This window comes from Paroedura picta, chromosome 12 (genome assembly GCF_049243985.1).
Source record: "Paroedura picta isolate Pp20150507F chromosome 12, Ppicta_v3.0, whole genome shotgun sequence".
Classification (NCBI taxonomy): domain Eukaryota; kingdom Metazoa; phylum Chordata; class Lepidosauria; order Squamata; family Gekkonidae; genus Paroedura; species Paroedura picta.
The window spans coordinates 31,783,295-31,795,476 of record NC_135380.1 but is presented as its reverse complement, the minus strand read 5'-3'; the positions used below and the strand labels follow the sequence as shown (position 1 = coordinate 31,795,476).

At 44.7% G+C, this 12,182-nt stretch overlaps 1 pseudogene across 1 annotated transcript; it reads left to right on the top strand.

Annotated features, from left to right (window-relative positions):
* Positions 1-335: 335 nt before the first annotated feature.
* Positions 336-9,457, top strand: LOC143821883 (uncharacterized; annotated as a pseudogene). The gene is made up of 4 exons (XR_013225950.1): positions 336-1,062; positions 2,818-3,693; positions 6,443-6,551; positions 7,141-9,457. The product of XR_013225950.1 is annotated as an uncharacterized LOC143821883 (transcript).
* Positions 9,458-12,182: the final 2,725 nt, after the last annotated feature.

Here is a 12,182-nt window from a genome sequence, read left to right as displayed (position 1 = left end):
CAAAAAAATGGCCAGCTTAAGGCCACCCCATGAGTTTCATGACTACACTGAGAATTGGGACTAAGGCCCATTCCGCACACACAGGATAATGCACTTTCAATGTGCTTTGGCAGCTGGATTTTCCTGTGCAGAACAGGAAAACCTACTTCTAAAGTGCATTGGAAGTGCATTAACCATTTTGTGCAGACTAGGCCCTAGTCTCCCCTACTGAAGTTCAGCAATTTAACCATAATGCCCGGCTGGCTCAAAAGTACTGCAGGAGTCCTGTTTTCCTTGCATATGGCTACTTCAGACAGAGGGGGCTTGTTACATTTACTTACTGGTGACAGAATGGCACTCTGTACATGCTTCAAGGCACTCTTCTGCCACAATTGCTTCATGTCTTCTAGAACTGAGTACTGGCATTTTATAACCATTCTGGGACTGAAATCTGCTTTCAATGCAGCAATGAAATTCCCAGTCTTTTGTGCAAAAGATCCCCCCCCCCATCTGCTCCCTTGCCTGCTCCTCTGCCTTTAACACCAGCCTGGCTTGCAGAAATTCCACAAATGAAGCCTCATTTACTAACCTGATTGGAGCTGAAAGCACAAGAGTAAGGCCAGTTGGCAACTCCAATTGCCTTGGTGTCTCTGCGGTCCTTAGTTGTCCATAAAAGGGAGGGTTGTTTTCCTCTCTCATCTGCACTTGATGTTGTTCTTTAAAGCTATGCGGAACTGGGCTGCAGTCTCAGACCAAAGTGGCTTGTTCTGCCTTCCTCTTGGAGACGGGTGTCTGGAAACACAGTTCCTTTTCACTCAGAACTTCACTAAACAAGTGGTCTTTTTGAGAAGTGGGATAGAAATGAAACTTTAGAGATCAAACAACCAACACCAACAATACCTAAACTTCTGACAGTTGAGATTTGTTCTTTTGTCCTGAATTATAATTAAAAGCACAAAAGGCATAAGAGTATATGCCCCACCTGCACTCTGTGAGTTTCTGCACAAGTGGCTATGCTACCAGACTGGAAGGTCAGCCCACAGCAATGACATGCAGAGATACAACGAGCAGCTACCTGTAAAGGTAAGTAATTTTACTCTCCTTTTGCACTAGGCATGAGTGAGTGAATTATCTGACTACATCTGATGCAGAAGGAGTGAGCACACAAAAGTGAAGACCAACCGGAAGGAGAAAAAAGCCAGAACAGGCTCAGCTGATTGTGTATAGACACCATGGGCAGCGTCCTCCTTAGATCAGTGCTTTAGGGTCACAAGATACTTTAATTACTTTATTTTCTAACAAGGGCAATGCGTGGCCCTGAAGACTGTATCAGTTCAATTTAGTCAGGAGTTAGTGAGAACTGTGTGTGTGTGTGAAATCCATCAAGCAGCTTTGTCCTCTATTTTGGAAGCTCTGACACCAATCCTAGATGGGTATGAGAACAGACTGTACTGTGAGCTGATGCAAAATGCCAGTACATGATCCGAGGTATTCTGTAATGTTTCTTCAAAGCACTAGAAATAAGTTATGTGGCTGGCCCGTGATTCAGTATGAGACCTGACAACAGGAACTGCCAGGACAACTTTACAACAATGGGACAATAGGACTGTAATGTAAGTAGTAATGTAATTTAGAATCTAACTCTCCGCTCTCAGGACAACATAACAAAGTAGCATGGCTTGTCACTTGTGGGAATGCTTCCATGCTTGGGTGGAAACAGATGGGGCAAGCAATTAGTCTAATTTAATTACTTCTTTTCACAACTGGGAAAGTGTCTGCCAGTAAGCCCTAACCTTGACATTTTTATTTTCCCATTGTTTTTGTGAACTACAAGTGAACCCAAAAGATTGACTAGCTTTTTAAACAAAGAATTGTCATCATACTGCATAATCTATATGATGAGGAAGAGTGCATACATTTGAAAGTTCACACCTTGAATAAATCTTTGTTGGTATTAAAGATGCTATTGGACTCAGATTTTGTTGTGCTACTTCAGGCCAACACGGTTACCCACCTGAAGACAACTTTACAAGTACATCTTAATTTGGAGGGGAAAGTGCTGAGCTCTTAAGGGATTTTGTAATCTCTTAGTTTATATACATTCAGGTTGAATAGATAAAAATGAGCCTTCAAGTAGCAGCAAACAGCAACATCTCTAAGGCCCCAGATTAATTTATCTCTGCTTCCTTAAAGCACAACTGCTATTTTGGCTTTCTGAAGTATATAAAGAGTCCATCTGGGTCAGACCATCTTGTCCTGCATCCTGTTTCCCACAGCTACCAACCAGATGCCCTTGGGAAGCCTGAAAGCAGTTCACAGAAGCCAGAGTATTCTCCAGTTAATGACCCCAAGCAGTATTCAGATGTCCACTGCCTCTAAGAGTGGAGGCTCCCCATAGCCATTCTGGTGAATAGCCTTTGATGGACCCTACCTCCCATGGTTTATCTGGTTCCCTTTTAAAGCTGGTAACCATCACTGCATCGTGTGGCAGTGCTTTCTACAAGTTGATTGTCGGTCATACTTCCTTTAGTTGGTCCTTAATCTTCTGGCCATCAGCTTCTTTGGATAAGTTTGAGCTGTAGCATTATGTGAGATTGAGGAGAAGTTATCTCTCTGTCCACTTTCTCTAGACGATGAACAGTTTTATAAAGCCCTTTCATGGTCTTGCTTAGTTTATCTTTTGGCTAGACTGAGAAGTTCTGTTGTTCGTAAGGAAAAGAACTGACTTCTCTTTGATATAATCCTGTTTCCTGCATGCCTTTCCCAGCACTAGATGAGTACACATTTTCCCCCCCTCACACCAAAGCTCAAATTCAAATTGTGCCATGTTGCTTACAGGTCTTTGTCTGGTATTATGAACTGTATGGATGATTGAGGGAACAGCTGGAGAAATTATCTTGCAGCCCCAAGTTCAGAGAAGATTCCAGCTTAGGCTCCCACCCATGATCTCATGGAAAACAAAACAGCTGCTGATATTCTTGTCAAAAGTCCCTCCTTCCAAGCTCAGCTAGAGCACAATGCTGAAAGAGAAGACGTTCAAGCAAGCATCTGCTATGGAAAGACGGAAAGGACAGTCCTCCTTGGTGAACTCTTGGGGTTGGGGCTACCACAAGCAGTGAAGAATGAACAGATCAAAAGGGTAACACTTGGGAAGTCCACCAGTCCAAAGTGCTACAAACCTCCATAACCCCAGCTTGAAACAGCTTGCAACTTCCTCTGTTAACCCAACAGGATGATATAGAGGCTTACCTGGGCATCTTTGAACGTGTGGCTGCAGCCTGTCAATGGCCCTGAAAAGAGTGGTTGACGCGGCTTGCACCGGCCCTCAGTCGAAACATCCTAGGGATCATCTCTGCCCTGGGTCCCTGTGATATAAAGGACTATGTAACACTGAAAGAGGCCATCTTGAAAACATACAACATCACTGCAGAGGCATGGCGCCAGCGCTTCAGGCAATTCTGCTATCCAGAGGCCGAGGGCCCATCGGAGGTTTGTGGTCAACTCCAGGAACTTTGTTATCGATGGAAGAGGCCAGAGACACACACAAAAGAGCAGATCCTAGAGCTTCTGATTCTGGAACAGTTTCTGAACATTTTGCCAAAGGAAACCCAGCGTTGGCTCAGGTGTCAACGCCCTGAAATTTATAGCCAAGCGGTAGCTCTGTTGGAGGGTTTCCTGCTGAACCATCAAGAGGCCAGAAGATGGGAACAACAGGTAAGAACAGAACAATAGCTGTAGGGATCAAGGGAAGGGGAACAGCAGATGTTTTCTGTGTTTGTAGATATCATTGCTTGTTCTACAGAACCAAAGAGACGGATGGAAAATCAACTTGTGGTAGATTTTTTGCCACCAATATTGGTTTATGTACTGGGGTTTTATGTAAACCACCACTAGCCAGCTGGGCCGAGAGTGGCGGTCAGTAAATATAAATATAATAATAATAATGTGTCCATGGTTTTGCAAGTAAGAAAGAACCCCATAAGCATTGTCCAAACAGCCGTAGTCCTTAAACAGACTGAGAGGTGCTTGTGAAATTCAGCTTGGATTCCTGAACCCAGGGGTTGGGGGAAAATAATAATAATCACAATAATAACAAATTTTACTTTTGTACCCTGCCCTTTTTAGATAGTTCAGGGCAGGTAAGAACATGATTTAGAAGAAGAAGAAGAGTTGGTGCTTATATGCTGCTTTTCTCTACCCAAAGGAGTCTCCTAGTGGCTTACATTCGCCTTCCCATTCTTCTCCCCACACCAGACATCCCGTGAGGGAGGTGAGGCTTAGAGAGCCCTGATATTACTGCTTGTTATAACAGCTTTATCGGTGCTATGGCGAGCCCAAGGTCACCCAGCTGGCTGCATGTGGGGGAGTGCAGAATAAACCCGGCTCGCCAGATTAGAAGTCCGCACTCCTAACCACGACACCAAGCTGGCTCATAAAATCAAATATTAACATTAAAGCATTTTAATAACTTACAGCAGCCCCCACCTAATTTGAGCTGGAGGGAGATTTGAGATCCTTGGAGGGCAGATCTTCCTCTGTTTCAGCAGTGAGGCCAGCACTGATTGGTAGTCTGTTTGGGCCTCAACCCCAGGCCTGTCTTGCAGGCCCTGCGGAACTCTTTCTGCAGAGTGTTCCACCAGGCTGGAGTCAAGGCCAATATCACTTCCTTTGGAAAAGGGAGCAGGAGTTAGCTTTACTATTACAGATGCTGTTGTCAGCAGCCAACTGCTCAAGTGTGGACCCAGTATCCCAAAGAGACCCAAGCATTCCCTTCTCAGTATCATCTCATTGTTTGCAGCTGCACCACACTCATCTCCCTAAGATGAGGCTTCTGGGGGGCCATTTTAGGAAACTCAGCAGGCTGCAGGGGAAGGGGTAAGCAGAAAAGTTATGTTCTATCATCTCACCAGAAGCTTTGTCCATCCACATCCAGATCCATATATTAAAAGGTCCAGGTTGCTAGGTGTGTTAGGAGATATTTCTATGCACAACAAAAGCCTCAATTTTTAATTGTCGTAATACGAAAATAGTTTGGAGAGACATAATCCTGACTGCAGCACTGAAGGATCAGGACTGGTTTTGTACACTGGCATTGTCGGGCAGCTGCCATGGGCTATACAAATGGGCTATCCAAAAACATTTCACAGCAGCACCAATCGCATCATGCCTATCAGTCTGCATGGTAGCATTGACCCTGCCAATACCACAGGAGGAAATTATGGCTCCTCATCTTCCTCCTCTCTTCACTTGCCAGATAGTAATTGACTGCTAGTTTAAGTGTCTGAAGGAGCCATGGTATCGGCCATTGCTACCTAGAGGGAAAGGGCTGCAAAGGAGCAAAGGGCAGATGTTATTGTGCCTCAAGGCCACCTAATGCATTATACAGTAATGCACAAGATGCTGTGCCCTGCCCCATGGAACTTTAATCTTGCTAGAGACGGTGGTGGTGGTGAATCATAGAATCACAGTGGTGGTGGAGAAATGTTATGGTAGAAGCCAAGGTGAACTCATACAGGACGTTCAAGATATATGTCTTCATGTGGACAGCATACTTTGTCAGACAACAAAGTGGAAGCTACAAGACCACGTATATAAGCAGAGACTGAGTCATGGGTTAGCACACTGCATCATGAAGATGTTTACCAGATCCAAGGGCCTGACAGAAATAACAAGCGAAGTTTATAAGGCTAAGCGAAGTTTATAAGGCTAGCTTGTTACTTCTGTCAGGCCCTTGTATTTGGTAAACATCTTCATGATGCAGCATACCAACCCATGACTCAGTCTCTGCTTATACATGTGGTCTTGTCGCTTCAATTTCGTTGCCTGCTGACAAAAGCTTACATCTTGAATGAAACTTCGTTGGTCTTAAAGGTGCCATTGGACTCAAACTTTGTTCTGCTATTTTGGACCCACTTGAATCCTGCAGGACATGGCTCTGTTTCAGTTGTGGCTACTGGCTTTCGTCAGGACCTGCTAGTATAGCAGCATTCCACTATGGTTTTAGTGTGTGTGGCCTGCTCTGGCCTGGAAAGGATACATTCTTTTGCTCATAGTTTGTTTCATATTATGCTGTGCCTTTGATCTGTTGTATAGACTAATTCTTAGAGTTATGTTGACGGGGTGGAGTTGGAGAAAGCTGAAGTGTTATCTGTAGCTTTGCAGGGTGCTAAATGTAACTGAGCTATTCATTCTCTTGGGATAGTAGTGAGTCCATCTTTTCCAAGTCATTTGACATGGCGGTGGGACGATTGGGAAATATACTTTTCTGCATGTACCTAACAAATCAGTTTCAATAAGGAGTAGCATGAGCTCTGTTTTGCTTTATCAATAAACTGCTTTTGCTGACATGCCAAGCCTGGTCCTTAGAGGAATTGGTGGGGACGTGACGGGTTTAAGGCACATCCTCCCCTCTCCCCACCCCTTTCCATTCCACTCAGGCCTGACACCATCTTGATTGTTCTAGGAGCTGGCCACAAATTCACAGGAGAAACAGCTAGAGGCATCAGGACCTGGGCACAGCTCTGTCTACCGGGGAAGTGGACAAGAGCGTGAGGCTGATAGCAGCTTGCAAAGTAAGAGATCCAAGGTTTGTTTGTTATAACTTCACAGGAGCATCATCAGATTAGGATCCTTCTCTCCCCAGTGCTTGGAATTCTGGGAATGCTAGGTCTGAATTGTCTGCACCTCCGGCCAGAGGGAGACACTGACCTTCAGTTTCCCCCAAGATAAAGAATTGGCAGAAACTCACCAAAGTCCAGCTAAAACAAATATGCACTCCACAAGAAGTGCACGCATTTCTTCATATCACATTTTCTGCAGTTCTTCATATCAGTTTTTCTCCATTTTCCAAATATGTTGCATCCTTAATAGTTGATACCTGACTTTTGCTATTATTCAATAGTTAATACATATTGATGTTTGGTACTTAATATCTGATAGATGATTTGCAGTTTATTTAGCATTTGACAACATGTCATAGCCAAACACTAAAGACAGTTTGTTTTGATTTCAGGGGGCATCAAACAATCAAAAGATCTGAAGGTTTTGGAAGTCCTCCCACCCACCAGTATAAAAAATCGCCTTTCCCTCTTCTGATGACCACTGTATTTCTGAAGCGCCCTTTCTCAGGAAAGTAAAATGGACATTGTTTTCTTCCCACAGATGCTGGAATGATCCCCAGTCAAAAAGGGATACAGTCTCTCTTGAAGGACAAGATAGAGGAACTACAGAAGAGTATACCAGCAACACACATGGCTGACTTTGTGCAAAACTGTAGCCAGGGGAGAATGTGGGCCAGCCAGATCCAGACCACAAATGATCTAATCAGATTTCCATCAACAGTGGATAAAAACACTTATGCTGCTTATCACAATAAAGGGCACCACAAGATTCAAGGTATTTGTGTGGGCACAGGAGGAAAATAAATTATAACTAGACAGCATGCCAAGAGTTTTGGCAGGCAGATAGAGCTTCTCAGAGACAAGAAAGGGCATGCTGGTGAGAAACCCTATCAGTGTCCTAATTGCCAGAGGCAAGTCAGCAAAAACACAGCCCTTCACCAGCATCTCAAAGGCCACGCTGCTGAGAAACAATACCTGTGTATTGAGATGCGCTTCCAGCAGAGCTTGGACCTCATCAAGCATCAGAGAATCCATACAGAGGAGAAACCATATCAGTGTCAGGAGTGTGGGAAGAGGTTCAGCCTGTGCTCAGCTCTGTACAGGCACTGCTAGAGGCACTCTGGGGTGAAACCATTTCAATGCAAAGAGTGTGGGAAAAGATTCACACGGAACTCTAGTCTAGCACAGCACCACTGGCTGCACAAGCAGGAGATCCTGAGGTGTGGCCTGGACCCAAATATCAGAGGATGCAATTCTGGAACTGGGTGTCCTTCAAGGGCTGTGTGTATTCCATAAACACGCTGTGCAAGCAACACCAAGTGCAGAGTTCAGCAATCTGAGGATGAGATTCAGCCTTTAAAAAAAGTCTCTAGCCCTCAAGTCTGAAATTATGCCTGAAGGGGTATGCTTAATGAAAAGGAACTTGTCAGGTTCCTGTCAACTCCCTTTCCAGTGAACGCTCCTGGCAAAATAGCAAAAGCAGTTTATTGAAGAAGTGATACAAGGCTCATGATTATTCTTGCTGGAACTGATTTGATAGGCAATACATTGATTATTATAACCCCAGGTTCCCAACCCTACTAGCATAAACTCACCCCAAGTACAGAAGGCGGAACTCCCCTTTTTCCCAAGGAAAAGGTGGGCTCCTCTGATCCAGTGGAAAGCTCTTGGAGTGCTTGTATCCAGATGCACATGACATCATTCGTATGGAGTTGATCAAGGTTAAGAAACCTTGATAACGCTCCAACTCTCCCTCTCCTATGGGTTCATCCTCTGGGAAAGAATTTACTAATTAGGTTATGCAGTACAGAAAGGAAAACAATAAAAGCGGTTGCTTTTACACGTTCTCAGACCTGCTCTCCCCCCTTGTTACATTAACCATTGACAGTTAGCACTGACAGGCTACAATTGGCACCTCATCAATACTTTACAAAAACCAATACTGAATGACCATGGCAGGAGACTGACAAACAAGTAGATCTTGACAGGGCCTTCCTAACTCTTCATAATTAGTGGAAGCACCAGTTAAGCAGAATAAACCAATTTGCATTAAGTATGCAGCATTTATTTATTGATGAGGTTAATTTCTTCTGAGGCACAGGATTCAAGGTATATAAAGATTGCAAAATAATTAGTATCAATCCATAGCGGCCAGAACAAAACAGTTTTCAACACAGAGATAGAAAATAGAACAGTATTCAAAAATAGGAAACCATATTGCCCATCAAGAGAAGTGACAAATTAAAATGGAACCAAAGTAACTGCATGTAGGGGCCATTTTATCTGCCCTGTACCTGCAGGCTCCTTCAGACTACCTCCAGGGTATTTTTTAAAAAATCACCAATTGAATATCATAATAACAATCTGTGTATCAGGCTTTCTGAATTCCCAGTTTTTATTTTTAGAAAGCAAGCCTCTAGTCTCTTTTGTGCCAGATAAGCACCTTTCCCCTTATATATCTGCAAGGGGCTAGAGGCATTTATGGTTTAAATGAAAGCTGGGAATTCAGAGTATTGTTAGCACAGACTGCTGTAATGTTATAACAGTATTACATTGTTATTAAACCAAACAAACTGAAACCCCCAGTGGCAGTGGAACAGACAGTCTAAGGAACGGTGACTGTGTTGAGCAGGGTCTGGGTTGGACAAGATTGCCTCTATGGCCTCTTTCAACTCTAAGGTTCTATGAAGTGGGACAGAAAAATGCAAGGGAACTTGCTACAAAGAAGCTTATTGCTGCTGTGCTGTTAACACAGACAAAAAGCATCTCAGCCCCACCTATATTGGATTAGTTTTTGAATATTGTATTTTGTCTGCAGCCCACTGTATGCAAATTAGGCAACAAAGCAATAAAATATACAGTCTTATTCTGTAATACCCTAAACAAATGTGTTAACATGAGTTTTATGCTTGCAGATCTCATGATGTTTGGTTGTAGTGGTTAAGAGTGACAGCCTCTAATCTGGAGAACCGGGCTTGATTCCCCACTCCTCCACATGCAATCAACTGGTGATCTTGGGCCCATCACAGTTTTTTGAGAGCTCTCTCAGTCCCACCTACCTCACAGGGCGTCTGTTGTGTGTATAGGAAGGCTAGATAATTTGAAGCCTCTTTCAGACTCCCTTGGATAATAGAAGGCAGAGTACAAAAAGCCAACTCTTCTTTTACCACTATTTTTATGGCACTAATGTTATCCCAACCACCCTTTGATGCATGGGAGTTGCTGGCATGTAGGGCAATTTTGGCAGCTCTACAAGTGAAAAGCACTCTATGCTTCCTTGGTGGGATATTCTTATATCCCTCCCAAACCTGATACCTTAGGACCTGAGGCTCAGGTGGCAGCTTGCCTCTAAATCCAGATCGGCTTTCTTAGACACTTCTAGAGCAGGGGTAGTCAACCTGTGGTCCTCCAGATATTCATGAACTACATTTGCTGGCACGGGCTCATGGGAATTGTAGTCCCTGAACATCTGGAGGACCACAGGTTGACTACCCCTGCTCTAGAGAAACAGCCTGCTGATAACTTTCAGAAGTTGCCTGGAAGAGTACATTGTGTTTGGAAGCCCGGCAAAGGTCCCCAACCTTTCTGAGGTCAGAGACTGCCTCCGGGGGTGAGGGGAGAGGTGATGGCCCAGGTTCTGCGCACATGCGCGGCAGCTGCATGCAAACGCACACGCGCAGTTGCCGTGCATGCATGTTTTCGCCACCAGATGGTGATAACGCGCATGCGCACAGTTGCCGGCATGCCAGTGGCCGCTCCTGCCTCTTCCCTTCCTTCTTGCTGGGGGGGGGGGAGGCAGGCGTGGCTGCTGGTGGCCCGGTACCAGGCCGCGGACCGGGGGTTGATGACCCCCGGGTTAGGGGACTTAGCTACAACTTTTGTTCCGGTTTCAAAATTCATATTGCTATGAACTCTCTGGGTGGTCTTAAGCAAGCCATGCTCTATCAGCTTTGATCTTCCCCCCCAAGCCACAATATGAGGGATTACATTGTAGCCTACATTACAGGGCTGTTGTGAGAAAAACAAGCTGAAAGGCTCTGAAGTCTTGAAAGTGCTATACAAATGCGAATTAAGGGTTGTTCTCATCTTTGCATGGCAGCGTTTCCAAATTGCCTCTTCTGTACACGTTCTACCAGACTGCCAAGCACTTCTTAAGCGATGGCTGCTCTGGTGCTGCAGCTCATTCTATCCCACAGAGGCCTTTGGCCAGTAGACTGAATGACATGAATGTGCAGAACAGAGATCAACAGAGGACTTTTAATGCTGAGATTGTGGGTTTTCCCAGGCCCCTGGCTGAGGAAGAAGGCGGAGAAGCAAAGGAGGACTGCAGAGCATCTGTACCTTTGGGTAGGACAGTTTGTCAGGTGCAGCTTTCCCCTAGCACTAGTTGAAATTCCCTCTTCTGAACACTGTTAAAACTGACCCTAGAGCCCTGTTCACACATTGCAATAACATCCCACATGCATGTGCACAGGCCTATTTATAAGGAAGAGCCAACGTGCATTCCCTTTACAAATTAAGACAGGAGACTGATACCTGGATATATGTGGGCTTTACAGCTGTTGTTGTTGTTAGGTGCAAAGTCGTGTCCGACCCATCGCGACTCCATGGACAATGATCCTCCAGGCCTTCCTGTCCTCTACCATTCCCCGGAATACATTTACAGCTGTACATGCACTGAATATAACTGACAAATGACTTTACATTAATATAAAGGGGGGAAAATCACGCATATACTATCAGTGGGTTACACACACATTCACTATAATTTGGCAACAGGGCATGGATAGATGGTAGACTCCAGACCAAGCTTTCCATTTTAGGGCTTTGTTTGTTTCTCGTACAGCTCCTGAGTCTGATATGGAGAAACTAGGTGAAGCTCTTTTCTAATGCGGAGATGATATGACACAAAAAGCCCTCCTGGCTATATTTCTGCAGTGCCCGCAGCTATTAAATCCACAATAATTCAGACAACAGAAAAAGGCAGCAGCTGTACTAGAGTCAGTGATAAGGCCAGGAAAAAGCAGGGTTTCCAAGCCCACCTCTTCACAAAGAGGCCCAGATACATTCCTGGAGAGAAGAGAGGCTTCTCTCTATTCCTAGGGAAGAGCAACGATGCTCATTCTTCTTGCCAAAGTGTGGTCTGGCAAGTCACATCTGGCAGCCAGAAACCCTTGCTTGTTTGAGTTCCACTTCCTTCTCCTGAAGAGACTGTAATAACATGGGGTTGGATCCAAGAGGCTTTTCCACTCCTGAAAAACAGAGGGGGGGGGAATCTCTTACCAAAAAAGCTACCTTGAGGATCATGGGACTTGCAATGACAAAAGCCATGTGAGATGGAAACTGTAGTAAGGAAGGATTGGGTGAGATTAAAACAGCAGGCTGCCCTGTGAACAGCAGGATTATGGCCAGACTGGGGGCAGTGAGTATATATACTCTTGCCTTAAGCATCAAGAATGTTAAAAAACAGACTTCTCAGATTGTGATCTGATAGCTTTCTCTCCCTTGATGCTACACTGTGTCACCTCTGTTCATCTGAACTGAACTGGCTGAAGATCTGCCCCTGAAGACACTTAATATGTT